The sequence below is a fragment of the Palaemon carinicauda genome, chromosome 19 (assembly GCF_036898095.1).
Source record: "Palaemon carinicauda isolate YSFRI2023 chromosome 19, ASM3689809v2, whole genome shotgun sequence".
NCBI classification, from domain to species: Eukaryota; Metazoa; Arthropoda; class Malacostraca; order Decapoda; family Palaemonidae; genus Palaemon; species Palaemon carinicauda.
Window position 1 is genome coordinate 119,921,075 of NC_090743.1, and position 17,221 is coordinate 119,938,295.

General features: G+C 33.0%; 1 protein-coding gene across 4 annotated transcripts in view; it reads right to left on the reverse strand.

Annotated features, from left to right (window-relative positions):
* Positions 1 to 13,655, reverse strand: part of LOC137658796 (uncharacterized) — a 25,045-nt gene extending 11,390 nt beyond the window's left edge. For all 4 annotated transcript variants that reach the window (XR_011047431.1, XR_011047432.1, XM_068393842.1 and 1 more), the window contains exon 1: positions 13,535 to 13,655. The gene's annotated coding sequence lies outside the window, so the exon portion shown is untranslated. The remainder of the gene's footprint in view (positions 1 to 13,534) is intronic.
* Between the last annotated feature and the right edge of the window lie 3,566 nt (positions 13,656 to 17,221).

Genomic DNA, 17,221 nt, shown 5'->3' on the forward strand with positions numbered 1-17,221 from the left:
GGAGGAAGTGGTACTGTGACTTCCAATGCTACCCAAGAACATGGGTCTGTGCCAAGTAGGTGACCTCGGCCGGAGCAACAGTTATACGGGGTATCAGCTCGTCTCATGTCATACCCAAGTGGGTCCTGGGCATACCCAAGGACCACTCGTGCCCGACGTGCATGCCCACGTCGTATGCCCTGGCTTATAACAGAGGCATCCGTATCAACATTTGTAAAATATCATTATAACATAAAAGGCCCTGATTTGTCCAAATGAATTTAAGAATTTAACCCTGATTTGTCAAAATGAATTTATGATTTTAACCCTGATTTGTCAAAATAAATTTATGATTTTAACCCTGATTTGTCCAAATGAATTTAAGATTTTAACCCTGATTAGTCAAAACGAATTTATGATTTTAACCCTGATTTATTAAAATGAATTTGATTTTAACCCTGATTTGTCCAAATGAGTTTATGATTTTAAATGTAATGTTTAAAATATACTAGATTAAACATATACTTTTTTATTAGTTTTCCCGTCTCATTAATAATATAAATAACTATTTATTTTCCTATCGGTTTTATTATTTTTATACATAATTTTCATATTTACTTTACTATGTCTTTTCGTTCAGTTTTTGCATGTCTTAAAATTATTAGCCTTCGTTTACAGATTGAAACTTTTGTATATGATGATCGTAAGCTCAAATTTTAATGTATATATATGTGCATATATATATAATTATATAAATACATACATATATATATATATATATACACATATATATATGTATATATATATATATATATATATCTATCTATCTATATATATATATATATATATACATATATATACTGTATATACATATATATATATATATATATATACACACACACTAATGTACGATATTCGTCTGAAAAGATGGCTAAATATTTAGACAGATATGCACACTCAAACACGGGCAGCTTCTCTCCACGCTCCGGAAATAAATATATATTCATATATATGTATATATCCAGACTTTTAGTTTTTATTATATGGAGGATATATATATATATATATATATATATAGCCAGGCACTTGCTCTGTATTATATAGGGGACATTTATATTATGTAGAGATCATTGAGTGTTCGAATTCAGAATGATGAACATGTGTTCCGATACCTGCTAAATGTATTAGACCCGTAACACCAACTCTCTCTCTCTCTCTCTCTCTCCCTCTCTCTCTCTCTCTCTCTCTCTCTCTCTCTCTCTCTTTGGGCTCACTAATCGTACCGTCAAATCACGTTCCCCTGGTGTTTAGGAACCTCAGAAATGGCTTCAAATTCCTCGAAAGGTTTATGGTACATGAAAACCAGTTCTCTTGAGAAAAGAAACAAAAGTATGCAGTCCACCTCTTTGCCCTCTGCTTGTGGAAGGGGGGGGGGGGTGGAGGCAGAAGGGTACTGGGCAATTGAGAGAGAGAGGAGAGAGAGAGAGAGAGAGAGAGAGAGGGGGGGGGGTACTTTCATTACATATTATGATAAAAGACTATTTGAACAGGCTTTACGAATTTCAAATTCTATTATTGTTTAATACTTTAAAAGGTGACAATAAGTTAAAAAGTAAGCAGAGACAGCCGTGTATATATATGTATATATATATATATATATATATGTATATATATGTGTGTATATATACATATATATATATATATATATATCAGCGTGTGTATGTAATTCAGAGCTAAAAAGAATTTCAATTAATACCACTACTATATCTTTAACTAACACTTCTACTACTACTACTACTACTACTACTACTACTACTAATAATAATAATAATAATAATAATAATAATAATAATAATAATAAGCATCGCTAATTCATAAGTATCCATCAAAATGTTTTCAAATTCGGCGCAAACAGCAATAAAGTAACGTTATCAGATCCGCCAAATTTCGCTTTACGGATTCCTAAACCAAGTAATGTTTATTGTTTGACGACTGGCGGTCATTTAACAACTGTGGTTTTTAAATCCTCCAGCTGTTAGGTCTATCTTCTGTTGTTTCAAACGGAGAGACATGTGGTTTGGAACGGTGGAAGCTGCGGGAGAGGAAAGGTTTGTGGAAAAAAAAAATGCTTCTGCGGAGATTTCAACGAGCAGGTACCAATCTTTTGCCTACATATACACCGAATAGTCTGGCCTATTCTTTAAAAATTCTTTTCTGTCTTCATACACCTGACAGCAATTAGTAAGGGTTGGAGAGACTCTTTAAGCATAAGAAGCAGCTCTTCTAGAAGGACAATCCAACGTCAAACCATTGTTCTCTATTCTTGGGTAGTGCCATAGCCTCTATACCATGGTCTTCCACTGCATTGAGCTAGAGTTCTCTTGGTTGAGGGTACACTTAGACACCCAATTCTATCTGTTTCCTTGTTTGTTTTCCCTACTGCGCTATATTTCGCTGTTGGAGCCCTTGGGTTTGTAGCATCCTGCTTTTCCAACTAGGGTTGTAACTTGGCCAGTAATTAATAATAATAATAATAATAATAATAATAATAATAATAATAATAATAATAATAATAATAATAATAATAATAAGAGCTTATGCAGAGATTTCTACGAACGAGAGGTACCAATTTATGTATCGTTTACGAAAATTTAATGAAGATCAAATATTGAGCCTTTTTCACATATCTGTGTAATGATCTAAATAATTTACTTGTGAAACAAATCATGCACATGTGTGTGTGTGTATATATATATATATATATATAATACATATATATACATATGTATATATATACATATATATATACATATGTATATATATATATATATATATATACATACAAAAACTTCACACCCTCTCATAGTAACGTTGTTTCCCAGAAAAAAATGAAATTTTGACCAAAGTATAAATACAGTATAAAAGAAATAACAGTAAAAAATAAGTAAAAAAAAAAATTGAGTTGAAAACAAGAATTGGAGAAGGATGACAAGATGCAAAAGCCCCCCCCCCCAAAAAAAAAAAAAAAAAAAAAAAAACTGTCAACCGCAAACTTGAATTTGTTAAGTTAAAATGACGGATGGTGGTCAGTATTTTCTTAAGACAAGCAACGGTCTAATTTTCTGTCACGGTCTTTCTTAATGTGTTTTTTTACTTAACCCTTCGAAGCCAAACACAACGGTATATCTTGTTTTCTTGTTGTTTGTTTAATTCAAGACACAAACAAAGCGAATGTATTTCTTATGTTAATAATTCAAATTACCTCCGCCAAGGAAGTTGGTTATACGCTCGAATCGGTTTATTTATTTGTCTGTTTGTGTGTCTGTCTGTGGACAGGATTACATCAAAACACTCGACAGATTTTGACGATATTATCCCGACAAATTAATCTTAGGTCATGGACGAATCCATTGAATTTTGGAGATGATCCAGATCCGGATTCTAGATCCGGATTTGCATTTTTTCCCCATTTTAAAGATTACATCAAAATGAATTGACGAGAGAGAGAGAGAGAGAGAGAGAGAGAGAGAGAGAGAGAGAGCTTATTTATATAAACATTCAAGTCTTTTTGAAAGCTGTGGTACACTAGAGAGAGAGAGAGAGAGAGAGAGAGAGAGAGAGAGAGAGCTTACCTATGGACGACTCATTAACCTTTGGGGGAGGTCAGATTTCATGTAAAACGCGAAAAGTCATTTATATATAAAAAAAAAATTCCTTTTGGGTGATGAAAATTACTTACAAGCAATAATATAATGATATCAAATAAAAGCTTTACTTAGATTATAACATTCAGTTGACAGAAGAGATTATAAGTACCATTGATATCGAGCAATTCTAACAAATGATGATTGTGATGATTCAGTTGATATGAATGATTTATAAGGACCAAAAAAATCTATTAAAATAAATTATATATATTTATCTATCTATCTATCTATCTATCTATCTATCTATCTATCTATATATATATATATATATATATATATATGGTGAAAAGGTGCCACTATGATGTAATGAGTGTATAAAAACTAGGTGTATTTTTGTAGATATTATAAAGAACTTTTAGAGCTTTCGCCCATCATCTGTGGACTTGAACTGTTTATGTATTTCTGTTTCTCCTTATATCAGTACCTGACTTGTAATTTTATAAACATTTCAGTGACCAAGTCCAAAGATGATGGACGAGAGCTCTAAAAGTTCTTTGTAACATCTACAAAAATACACCTAGTTTTTATACACTTATTACATCATTGTGGAACCTTTTCTACATAATAGGGAAGTACGACACTGTACTTGTTTGCACCATATATATATATATATATATATATACATACATATATATATATATATATATATATGAATGAGTGTGTGTAGGTATATGTGTGTATCCTGAAATGCAGTTAATACTTAGGTTCAATCTTTTACAACCTCTAGTGGCATGATTGATAGGGACTTTGCCTTGCATTTCAGAGACGAGAGTTCGATCACACACACATACAAGAATTAATTTACACACACACGCACATATATATATATATATATGCATATATATACAGATTATATATATATATATATATATGTATATATATATATATATATATATGCGTATGCTTAGGTACATACTATCTCCCTTTATTCAACATCAAAGAGCAAACCGTAGTAAACAAAACAAGAAAACAAGTGAGAAAATAAAACAACACCTAAACCTGGCTGACTATGAATGAGGGTGGCTGAGCTAACAAAGGAGTCCTTTAAAAGGTGTGACGTCCCACACGCCCTGCACTTAGGATCTCTGTCCTACTTCTTGTGGGAATTATGTGCATTGTTTATTTATCCTGGGGAATCTCTCTCTCTCTCTCTCTCTCTCTCTCTCTCTCTCTCTCTCTGTGAATGTGCTAAGTTCTTTAATCGCTTTTGAGTTTTGTCGTTTAAGTGTTTTTAATTTTCATTTGTTGGAATTAAATTAGTTTCACTTATACCTTGATTCATGTTATATACTGTGCACTTGTTGATAAATAAAGAATACATACAAACATACATACATATATATATATATATATATATAAGTATAAATACACACACATTAACTATATATAAATATACAGTATATATATAATATATATAATATATATACAGTATATATATATATATATATATATATATATTATATATATACAGTATATGAACAACAAAGGTTCATAGACCAGTCTAAACCCAAGCATGGTTCTAACCTTTATCCATGATAAAATAACAAATTTCAACCAACGCTGACTATCCCAACTTCTAGAAGATATCTTAACTCTAACTTGCCAAGACTTTACAGGTCTGGTGCAAGCGGGAAACGGGGTCGCAAAACCCCATAATGTCTCGAGAGGAAGATACAGACCGGGAAAGCAATTATTGTGGGAGGTGGAGGAGGAGACTGGGAAAGTGAAGGAAGATGGCTGGAGAAATTTTAGTGGAAAGAAAATGACACAAATGATGCCTCAAGTGATTGACAGGTTGGGAAAACACGAGCTGGTGGAAGAGAGAGAGAGAGAGAGAGAGAGAGAGAGAGAGAGAGAGAGAGTTAATGAATTTTAGATGTCTCAAAGACTTTTTAGTCCATCCGCACGAGCTTGAGGAACTGAGAGAGAGAGAGAGAGAGAGAGAGAGAGAGGATTTTGGATGTCTCAAAGACTTATTAGTCCATCCGCACGAGCTTGAAAGAGAGAGAGAGAGAGAGAGAGAGAGAGAGAGAGAGAGAGGATTTTGGAAGTCTCAAAGACTTTTTAGTCCATCCGCGGAGAATCCATTTGCTCTTTGGGTGGAGCGAATTAGTTTAAAACGCTTAGAGAGATTTTATGACCTTGTTTAATCCATTCTTGAACATGTTTATCGTGTGACTGTTCACTACATCCGCTACAAGTCTGTTCCATGTAAATAATTTTTTTTTTTTTTTTTGTATGAAAAGAAATTACCTCCTTGAGTGGTGTTGCATTTGTTCAATTGCCGTTTTTATCCGTTACATCTGGACTGATTAGTGCTGAGAGAAGGAGAAGAGAGAGAGAGAGAGAGAGAGAGAGAGAGAGAGAGACCATTTTATTACGGGAGAGAAACGGTTGAAATGAGGAAAAAAAAAGAATGCATACAATGGTTAATCGTAATTTGTGGGAGAAATTACTTCAAGGGCCAATATGAAACTAGAAATAATGATCAGGATGATTAGGAGAATAATGACGGAAAATCAGCTTTAGAGAAATTTAATGAGAAGGAAAAGTCCACAAAGCCATTAAATTAATAAATGAAAAACACTGTTCTCTTAAATCGACTTTCAACTATTGCAACAGATTGCATTAATGATTATGTGTTTCTAAGAAAGCGTGCAAGATCAATTGCACATTTCTATACATACACGCGCGTATATGTTTACATAAAATAATCATATCAGAATATTTTACCATTCTAAATAAAATTTTAAGATCTTATGAATACTAATTCTATCTAATTCTAAAAATTCTTCAACAGTCGACAGATTCTAAAATCTAGCCCACCCCACTAAATATATATATGTGTGTGTTTGTGTTTAAATAATATACAAAATGAGAACAGGGGAAACGATACAAATTATATAATTATATAAACCACAGGTTTATTATATGGTGAAAGCGGTAAGATGCAAATAAATAAAAGGAGAGAGAGAGAGAGAGAGAGAGAGAGAGAGAGAGAGAGAGAGAGACTCAACACTATACTAATTCAAACAAATCTAATAATTAAAATTCTCTCTCTCTCTCTCTCTCTCTCTCTCTCTCTCTCTCTCTCTCTCTCTCTAAAAGTAAGGAAAATTAATAGATTATATAGTAAATAGATTGTCTAACCAAAAACCACTACTATCACCGTAAATTCCCATAAATGTCTGAAAAAAGTTAAAATGGTCAAAAGCTGGTTGAATTCCGGCACTGCTAATGCATTCTGATTGATCTATTGTATTGAGTACACCTTTCTCTTGGACAATATACCATGATTCGTCATACTTCATGGCGGTAGAGAGTTTTGACTTCCTGTACACACTCTCTCTCTCTCTCTCTCCCCTCTCTCTCTCTCTCTCTCTCTCTCTCTCTCTCTCTCATGCTATGAATACTAAGATAGTTAAAATTCATTTGTGAATTAATTTCTGCACACACATCCATATACAAAAACAATTTCTAAAAAGAGAGAGAGAGAGAGAGAGAGAGAGAGAGAGAGAGAGAGAGAGAGAGAGAGATGAATACTAAGATAGTTATAATTCATTTGAGAATTCATTTATGCGCACACACATATCTATTTACAAATACAATTTCTAAAGAGAGAGAGAGAGAGAGAGAGAGAGAGAGAGAGAGAGACTCTCGAAGCATTAGGCTGTCCGCAAAACCTCATAACAAGAATGGTACCGCCGGACACAAACATTCATAAGCGGATAATGGCCTAACGGCCTGTTGAAGTCGCCAGCCACCGGGCGAGAGGAAATGACAGATGAATTCATTACACGTGCCTAGACACATCGGGATACCAAGACCTCATTTCCAATACATACCAGTTTCAACTGAATTCCAAGTAGGCAGTTATAGCTGTTGCCTTCCAGCAAAGGATTTGTACATGATAGGGAAATGGTAACTTTTATTTAAGCATGGGATGGAGAGCTTTTGGTAAACATAATGTGATAATGAAAGGGAAAATGCCACTTTCTTTAAAAATAAAAGTATTTAATGAGATGGTCCTACCAGTATTAACTTATACATAAAAACATGGAGCCTTACTAAGCCTTGTAAAATAAGCTAGTTACAACTCAAAGAGCTATGGAAAGAACAATGATGGAAATAACACTACGAGATACGAGAACAAACTAAAGTAGATGAGATTCTAACAACTTGTAAGAAAAAGAAATGGTCATGAGCTGGACATATAAAGAGAATGACAGATAATTGATGGACATTAAGAATAACAGAATGGATCCCTAGAAATTGCAAAAGAAGCAGGGGAAAGAAGATATGACGATGGATTGACAAGCTAAGAAAATTTGTGAATATAGACTGGCATAGAAAGACCATAAAGAGACGCAAGTTGAAGGACATGTGTGAGGCCTTTGTCCGACGATGGACTAGCAACAGCTGACGACGACGATGATGATGATATTATTAAAACTATAATTGTTCTTACTCTGCCCCTCTATGTAGATAATTAACCTATGTATTCATTTTGCTTTGAAATATTTCTTTAAAGGAAGATATTCGAAGCTTTGGCATTCCTTTCCTCCTTACGTTTTCCACTGACTTATCATACTCGGATGAGCAACCTGGTGGAGTAATAAGTAGCTTTGGGTGTGGAGGAAATGCCCCCCTAAATCTCGATGAAGTCACTGGCAATAGGGTGACGTATTGGGTTTAAGGCGATAGACAAGCTGTCTCTTCGGCCTTTACTCCCGATGCCTGGCGGATGATCTTACTAGAATTAATATGGACCGGCACAGTCACTTGCCTTACTTATATAGGCACTGCGCATCACAAGGAACTGGCTATCCTTTGATTTATCTAGCCAATGAATCCCCCGAGGCCCTTTGCGTCAATAGGCGTAGGAGATGATGATGATGATTCCAATGTGGCTTTCAATAACAATATTTAGTAAATAAAGCATGAACGCGGTACTGATGATACCGACTGGCATATAGCCACTTGTAAATTAGCAATTTTTTCCATTTATTTCTATGGTCAGCGATGAGGAATTTTCGTTATGATAGTTATTATATTTAATAACCTTTTAAATAAATCTAAAATCGATATCTTCTAAAAAGCTAAATTTGAAAATGAATTGATTGATTGATTTTGTAAGATGGTTTTGCGTCGCAATAATATAAACGTATAGTACTTAGAGCTGAAATAGAGTACCGGTATTATTATTATTATTACTATTATTATTATTATTATTATTATTTATGTATTTCTGTAACACGATCCAATTCACATAGTGCAAAACACAGCACAGAAATCTCTCTCTCTCTCTCTCTCTCTCTCTCTCTCTCTCTCTCTCTCTCTCTCGTCTGACAGACAAACAATCATACGAAACTTATAACTTCAGACGAATATCAAATTTTTTCAAGAACACTCAATTAAGAGCAATCGCTCTTGGGTGTAAAAGAGGAAATTAAAGAGATTTAATAAGGGGATCATGGGAGATTTGATAAGGAAATGAAGTGGGTAGGGGAAGGTGGATTGATCGGACAAGAGAATAATAGAGTGAGAGTTGGTTCGTATGTATATGCATAATGAATAATGCAGAGGTATACAGACCTGAATTGATTGAATACGTACATATATACACAAAGATATTCTATACTTGAATATATTTATATGTATATTTATATATATATATATATATATATATATATATATATATATATATATGTATGTATATATATACATACATATATATATATATATATATATATATATATATATATATATATATATATATATATGAATCACCAATATGAGTATACCACAGTCATGCATCCACCAAAAAAATGGGCTAAACCAAACACGCCCAATATTAGAAACTTGACGAAAACAAAACGGGAACTGAACACGTCATTTTTTTTCCTTAGATCACGTCTGACTGGCTTGGCTTTCCCAGGAATGCTTCCCAAGCTCTTCTAGTTTTTCCCACAGAAGAAGAAGAAGAAGAAGAAGAAGAAGAAGAAAACAAAAACAAAGACTTTCTTTTCTCATTAGAAGAACCACGAGAAGAGAAGGAAAAAAAATATAATAAAAAACAGGTTTTGGTTAGATACCAGATATATAATACCGATAGGAATGTGTTAATCGATCGGAAGATTAAGCATTGCCAGACGTATGGCTACTCGGTCTCTCCCGCATCCATCGGATAGTGAGGAGAGGGCATAGTCATACCCTGGTGCGAAGGGGTACCAATAAGAGGTACACTCGGAAATCTAAACATTCAATAGTCATTTTTGATGGCTGGGGGTACGCTAGTAGAGAGAGAGAGAGAGATTTTAATACCAATACAGAACCAGAGGAATCCCCAAGAGGACGTGAATCTCACGGCAGAGAATTGTCATTATTATTTTCACGGAGCGTTCAGTTCGACCAAAGACCGAAGCTAAGCATCTTGGATGACGGAGCGATCGGTGGCGTTTCATTCGTGAAAATTACACTCCTTTCAGATGGAGGAGAAAGTCTGGTAGAATGCACGTGATACACACTCGTAGAAGCTGGTGTTTTGGGTCGATATGGTGTATGGGTGAGAAAATGAGATAAAAGACACGAGAAGAAAAAGGCAGGTAAAACATGATTCGTGGTTTTACAGGGATGTGCTTCCGTGTGGAATTTTCTTTAAAAAGAAAGTTGGGGGAAGAGAAGTTGATAGAATATGTAAATGGATGGGTATATAAATAATGAGATTTATGAATAATAAACATAATGCGTGAATTAATATTTGCAGAGATATAGGTTATTGCATGAAATTATTTTACCAGTTCAAAAAGTAATAAATGGGATTGAAAAAAATCTGTGGTAATACATTAATAAGTTACTTTTTGAATTATGTTAATGTGTAGAAAAAAATAGATAAAAGGAAAGGAAAAAGAAAGAAACAAATTCTTCTATTGGCAATTCAAAATATTAAAGTTACAAAGGTGTTATTAAAAGAATAACACTTAATATCAGACTATTAAAATTATTCATGCAAGAACAGCTAACTTGGAAATAGGCAAACCTGCAACGCCACATTACCAGACAAATATAAATTAATACTAAGTTGGTTTGCTGCGAGCGATCAAACAAAAATCTACCACTATCCTAAATCCGCATTTGGCCAGCTAGGTGTTGAGAGCAGCCCATACCCAAGACATGAGTAAGGATAAGTTTGAGGCTTTTGTCCTGCAGTAGACTAGGAATGGCTGCATTTGTTGTATACACACAGACACACACACATATATCTATCTATCTATCTATATATATATAAATATATATATATATATATATATATATATATATATATATATATATATATATATATATATATATATATAGAATGTGGGCTAAAGAGTTCATTACCAAGGCTGCAATTAACAGCGACCGCATTCGATCCCAGGCTATCGCTCTAAAGTCCAACTGGCACGGGTCAGGAATAACAGTGCGCGGGGAACTTAGAGACGCTCCCGTAATATTACGCCTTACTGAGTTACCAGACAGATCAATACATATGTTTACAAATACATAAATCCGGATATGTATAAAGAACCATACATATCATACATCTTCTCTTGAATCTAAATTCATGCACGTATGTATGGATTTAAGGATGAATGTACAATCAGGAATATATATTTGTGCATGATTATTGTAAATCCTCTGAAACAAATATATATCCACAATATCCACTGAAACATATTTTTCAAATTTAATTTTCCTCTGAAACATAATTTCTAAATATAATTTCTCTCTGAATTATAATTTTTAAATATAATTTGCCTCTAAAATGTACATTTTAAACATAATTTTCTTCTCAAACTTTCTTTTTTCATTTAATTTTCCTCTGAAACATACATTTTAAATTTAATTTTCTTCTTAAAAAATCTTTATTCAAATTTCCTCTGAAAATTACATTTAAAATTTAATTTTCTTGTTAAACATTCTTTCCTTATTAAAATTTCCACTGAAACACACTTAAAATTTAATTTTCTTCTTAAACAATCTTTTTTTATTTAATTTTCCCCTGAAACATACTTTTCAAACTTAATTTTCCTATGAAACAAAATAAATGGAAAACAAGAATATTTAGCAAGCTATATTCACACAAACACACATACCGCACACAAAGAAGGAAATATACATATTCCCAGTACGTGAGTATAATCGTGCACCCAAGTACGTCTGCAACCGTGCAATTACACCAAACCAAAAGGTTCATTTAAACCAGATGTTTATGCTACAAACACCAAAACTGATCTTGAACTTCCTGCTTCTAATTACAGTTTCCTGTACTTCATTCTTTACAATATTCATTTTCTTTTTTATTTCTTTACTTATAATTTTCAAGTACTGACCCGCATATACTTAAATGTATTAAAACTAGAATGATAAATCCGTTTAATGTAAATAAAATAGAATTTAAAACTTCTATTCACGAGTCGTTATATTTTTTATTCAAAAACATATTCAAACATATTTAGATAAATAGTAAAAATTGCAATTGTAAATACAGTATATGTAAAATAAAAAAAAATATTCATATGAATATAAGAAAATGTATATATGTTATAAAGTATAAGATTGTAAATGTGTATTTCATAACAAGATTTTTTTTTTTTTTTTTTTAAGATTTACATTCAATGATAATTCATTTTGCATTCATCTTTTGTTTGAATTATTTCATAATTTGTTTCAATTTCAAAGTCAATTCAACATATTTCCGTATCTTAATATTTTCAAATCTGAATTATTTTTTATATTATTGATAAAATCGTTAGTTCCTAGACAAAATACCATCTATTTCTTTACGGAAAATGGAATGTATTTCATTTGTATATCCATGAAAAAGACCTTGAAGAAAATAATTTATATTAATTCATATACTGAAGACAGCGCGAAATTTGTTCCAATTTACATATTAACCACAAGAGAAAAAACAAACAACCACAGAGAGCTGGTTCCGACCGGTGTTGAGCAAACGAATCTCTTCGGTAATATGGCTAAATTTAGGTCAAGTGGAGGAAGTGAAATGCGCGTTTTTAACCCGTAGAGTTCGGTCGATTTTATGAGAACTCTAACGTTGTGGTTCAGTAGTTTTAAGGAAGGAATGTGGAAGTTTCGTTCAGTCAAAAATATTCGCTACCCGATGTGAAGGTTGGCAGAAGATAAGTCAACGTGGACCTATTGGCAAATGGTGTTTTTACTTATAATACATACGCACAAAATAATAATTCTAGCTAAACAGCATACGATACGAATTTGTGTGTATACAGTATATATATATATATATATATATATATATATATATATATATATATATATATATATATATATATACACACACACACACACACACATATATATATATATATACAGTACACAACCCTACATGCATACATATACAGTATACAATACACAAATATATATATATATATATATATATATATACAAAACAATATTTTGTCTGGGTTATAAACCGTTAAGAAAACTAACTATTACTCTTTTCTGTCCAATATAATGTCTTGCGTCACTACCCAAACAGTAAAGAGAAAATGCACCTAGAAAAAAAAGAAAAAAAAAAGAAGACTAGAAAATAAGTTAACTCTAGCTGTGTCTTGGCCTAGATCGTTCTAGTATGCGTGGGTTGGGTCACTGTCCTGGCTTGCATACCGCTAAGCCGCACCAAGTCACATGGCTGAGTCACAGACAGTACGTTTGAAAATAAAGCTAAAAAATGTACCCATAATTTGTCTATTTCTCTCAATACCGAGAACCCACCTATGTATAAATGATTTTTAAATATGTACAAAACGTCAGATTTGTTCTCTCACCTAATGGTAAAGTATAAGTCAGTCACAAGTCTGAAAATGTCGTAGTGAGTCTCTTTAAAAAAGCGATTCGAAGCTCCAGACAGCTATGACGTCCACCGCTTATGAGAGACCGTTGCAGAATGAGATGAAAACCCGTTTCTTGAGTCTTGACTTTTCTCGGATTTCCCGCGTGGGCGGAGCGAACGAAAGTTAGAGTTGCCAGTTACCTAAATCATTTCAATTGAAAATGCTACTTTCAAGTTGCAATATTATCTATAATTTCCTCTGAGGTATTATCCTTTATGCAACATTGAAAGTATTCGTAGAATTCATGTTTTCAAAATTTAAAAGGCATATTTATTATCAAATAAAAGAAGAATTGTTGAATCGCCAACTCGACTGGTAGGTTTATCACTGCAAGAGAAAATGTTGTCATCTTCGGTTTGCTAAATATGAAAACATTTTCTTACAAATTTGTGAAAGCATTGAGGAAAATAATCGTTCAGAGCATACCTAAGGTATGAAATGAGTTTTTTATTTTTTTTTTTTTTGAGGGGCTACGTCTACAATGCATATCTTGGATCAAATATCATCAGACGGCATATATATATATATATATATATATATATATATATATATATATATATATATATATATATATATATATATATATATATAAATATATATATATATATATATATATATATATATATATATATATATATAGATATTTTCCGTAAATAATTTAAAGTTTATTTCTCAAAAAAAAATTGGAGAGAGAGAGAGACCAGTTGGAAGACCCAGGCCTACATGGCTGAGGACTATGAAACGTGAAGTGGGAAATGATGAATGGAGAAGTATTGATTTAAAAGCTCAAGATAGAGATGACTGGTAAAATCTAACCGATGTTCTTCGCGTCAATATGTGTAGGAGGAGATGATGAAATTGTTGGAAAGATTATGACTCATACATTTCAGTGAATATTCCTTCATGCAAATCTGTTTTAAAACAGAATTAAACGTGTTAAAGCGATTGGAATGAGAGAGAGAGAGAGAGAGAGAGAGAGAGAGAGAGAGAGAGAGAGAGAGAGAGAGAGAGAGAGAGAGAAGTATTTCAATATATCTTCACATAAGTAGCTGACTCAGATAAATCTACACTAACGCCACCTATGAGGATAAGTTCAAGTTAGGCTATTAAATTTTCTCCATAACTATTTCCGGAGAGAGAGAGAGAGAGAGAGAGAGAGAGAGAGAGAGAGAGAGAGAGAGAGAGAGAGAGATTTTAGTTTTTTTCTCACAGCGTTGTGGCCATATTTTATATAATATAAAACGACAATAAATGCAGCAGTTTGTAGTCTACTGCAGGACAAATGCCTCAGACATGTCACTTGATGTCTGGGATTTGGCCAGTTTTCATCACTACGCTGGCCAGTTAGGATTAGTGATGGTGGGTTTTTTTCGTGTGATCGTTCACAGCAAACCAACCTAGTATGGATGGACCTGACTAGCACAGTTTTGCTGATCATGGCGATACGAAAACACTCTTTGATATATATATATATATATATATATATACATATGATCAGTGCCCAAGCCCTCTCTCTACGCAAGTTAGGACCAGGGAGGACCAGAAAATGGCTGCTGAGGACTCCCCATCTTTAGCTAACAAAGATGGTAAGGTTGCAGACAGTAAAGAAACTAACGATTTGAGCGGGACTCGAAACCCAGTCTTGGCTCCAATAACTTGAAGCCATCCTTAACAATTCTCGTGTCGACGCTATTTGTTGGCTGCACGAAGACTCTTTGCCTATATCTTAAAATTTAGCTTGGCTTTAATAGTCAGCCAGTGCAGAGTTATTCTGCTTTTAATGTTGAACAATTTTTATAAATCTTGCTGCTCTCTCTATTAGAATTTGAAAATTCTCAAGTTGCACTTTAGGTATATTGTAAGAGATAGAGTTTCAGTAACTAATTCTGTTAATAACACGTTGAATTACAAATTTCTTAATAGATGAGTCATCCAGATATGTCTATATGAAAGCAATGTTTCTGAAATGATACCCATTTATTCTCAATCCATCATCTATTTGAGTATTAAGACACAAATCAGAATTCCTGTAACACACCTTAAACGCATATTCATACTTTACTTTACTTCATTATTATTATAATTATAATTATTACTAGTTAAGCTACAACCCTAGTTGGAAAAGCAGGATGCTATAAGCCCATAGGTCCCAACAGGGAAAATAGCCCAGTAAGGAATGGAAAAAAAGAAAATAGAATAATCTAAGAAGAGTAATAACATTAAAATAAATATCTCGTATATAAACTGTAAAAACTTTAACAAAACAAGAGGAAGAGAAATAAGATAGAATAGTGTGCTCGGGTGTACCCTCAAGCAAGAGAACTCTAACCCAAGACAGGGGCACAGCAGGGGAACCTTACTCTCTACAGCACCTTTTCATGATGTTCATTCAGGAGCATTTAACATTTCACAATGCGTTTTGCTCGCTTACTGTTAGATCGTCCCTATCAAAGCACTCGCTGAATAAGAAAGTCTTCAATTTCCTCTTGAAAGCCTTAATGTCTTCAAGTATTGGGATGTCTCGTGGGAACGTATTCATTCTTAGGTAATTAACATTTCACAACGCACATTGCGTATTTATTGTCAAATCCACATTATCGAAGCACTTTGAGAACAAGAAAGTCTTCAGTTTCAAGTCTTTCGTATGACTAGTGGGAGTTATATGTACAATCTTGGAGTCTAATATTTGAAAGCTCTAGAATCCACAGGAGACATAATTTGAAACCATCTGTAACTAATATCGTGTTTAAAGGTCACCCATGAATGGCAGAGGCAATGGACAGTGACATATTTAAAGGCTCTAGAGCCTACAACAGGCGAATATAAATCACTGGAATACAAACTCAGGTAATTCATAAGATTAACAGCATCAATCAGGAGGAATAGTACAAGCCTCAATATAAAGACCCTCGCCCCCAAGGTCTCTCCAACTCTCCCATTTTGCAAAATCTACAAAATTCATTTTCAGCATCAGAATACACAACGAAAGTATTATTATTATTATTATTATTATTATTATTATTATTATTATTATTATTATCATTGTTATTATTATTATTATTATTATTATTATTATTATTATTATTATTATTATTATTACTTGCTAGGCTATAACACCAGTTTGAAAAGCAAGATGCTATAAGCCTAGGGGCTCCAAAAGGAAAAATAGCCCAGTGAGAGAAAAAAAAACAAGGAAATAAGAAAAGTAATTAACAATTAAAATAAAATATTTCAAGAACAGTAACAACAGTACAATAAACATTTCTTATATCAACCATATAAACTGTAACAAAATAAGAGGAAGAGAAATAAGATAGAATAGTGTGCCTGAGTGTACCCTCTAGCAAGAATACCAGAAAAAAAATGAAAGAAACCTAGGAAATGATTGCGCTATGATAATTTTAAAACAATAACAAGACAAAAGTATCTTTATATAAATAAGATTGTGAATAAACCACGCTTTAATTATTCTTATCTTTCCAAACTATTCCCTACCAAAGTTATGTAGCTAACTGCCCTCATTCTTCTTTCACCCATCTCTTCTACCAGCTAAAAGAAAAAACATTAATATTCCTAAAAAAAAAGTTAAATGAAGCTTCAAGCACAAAAAAAAAAAAAAAA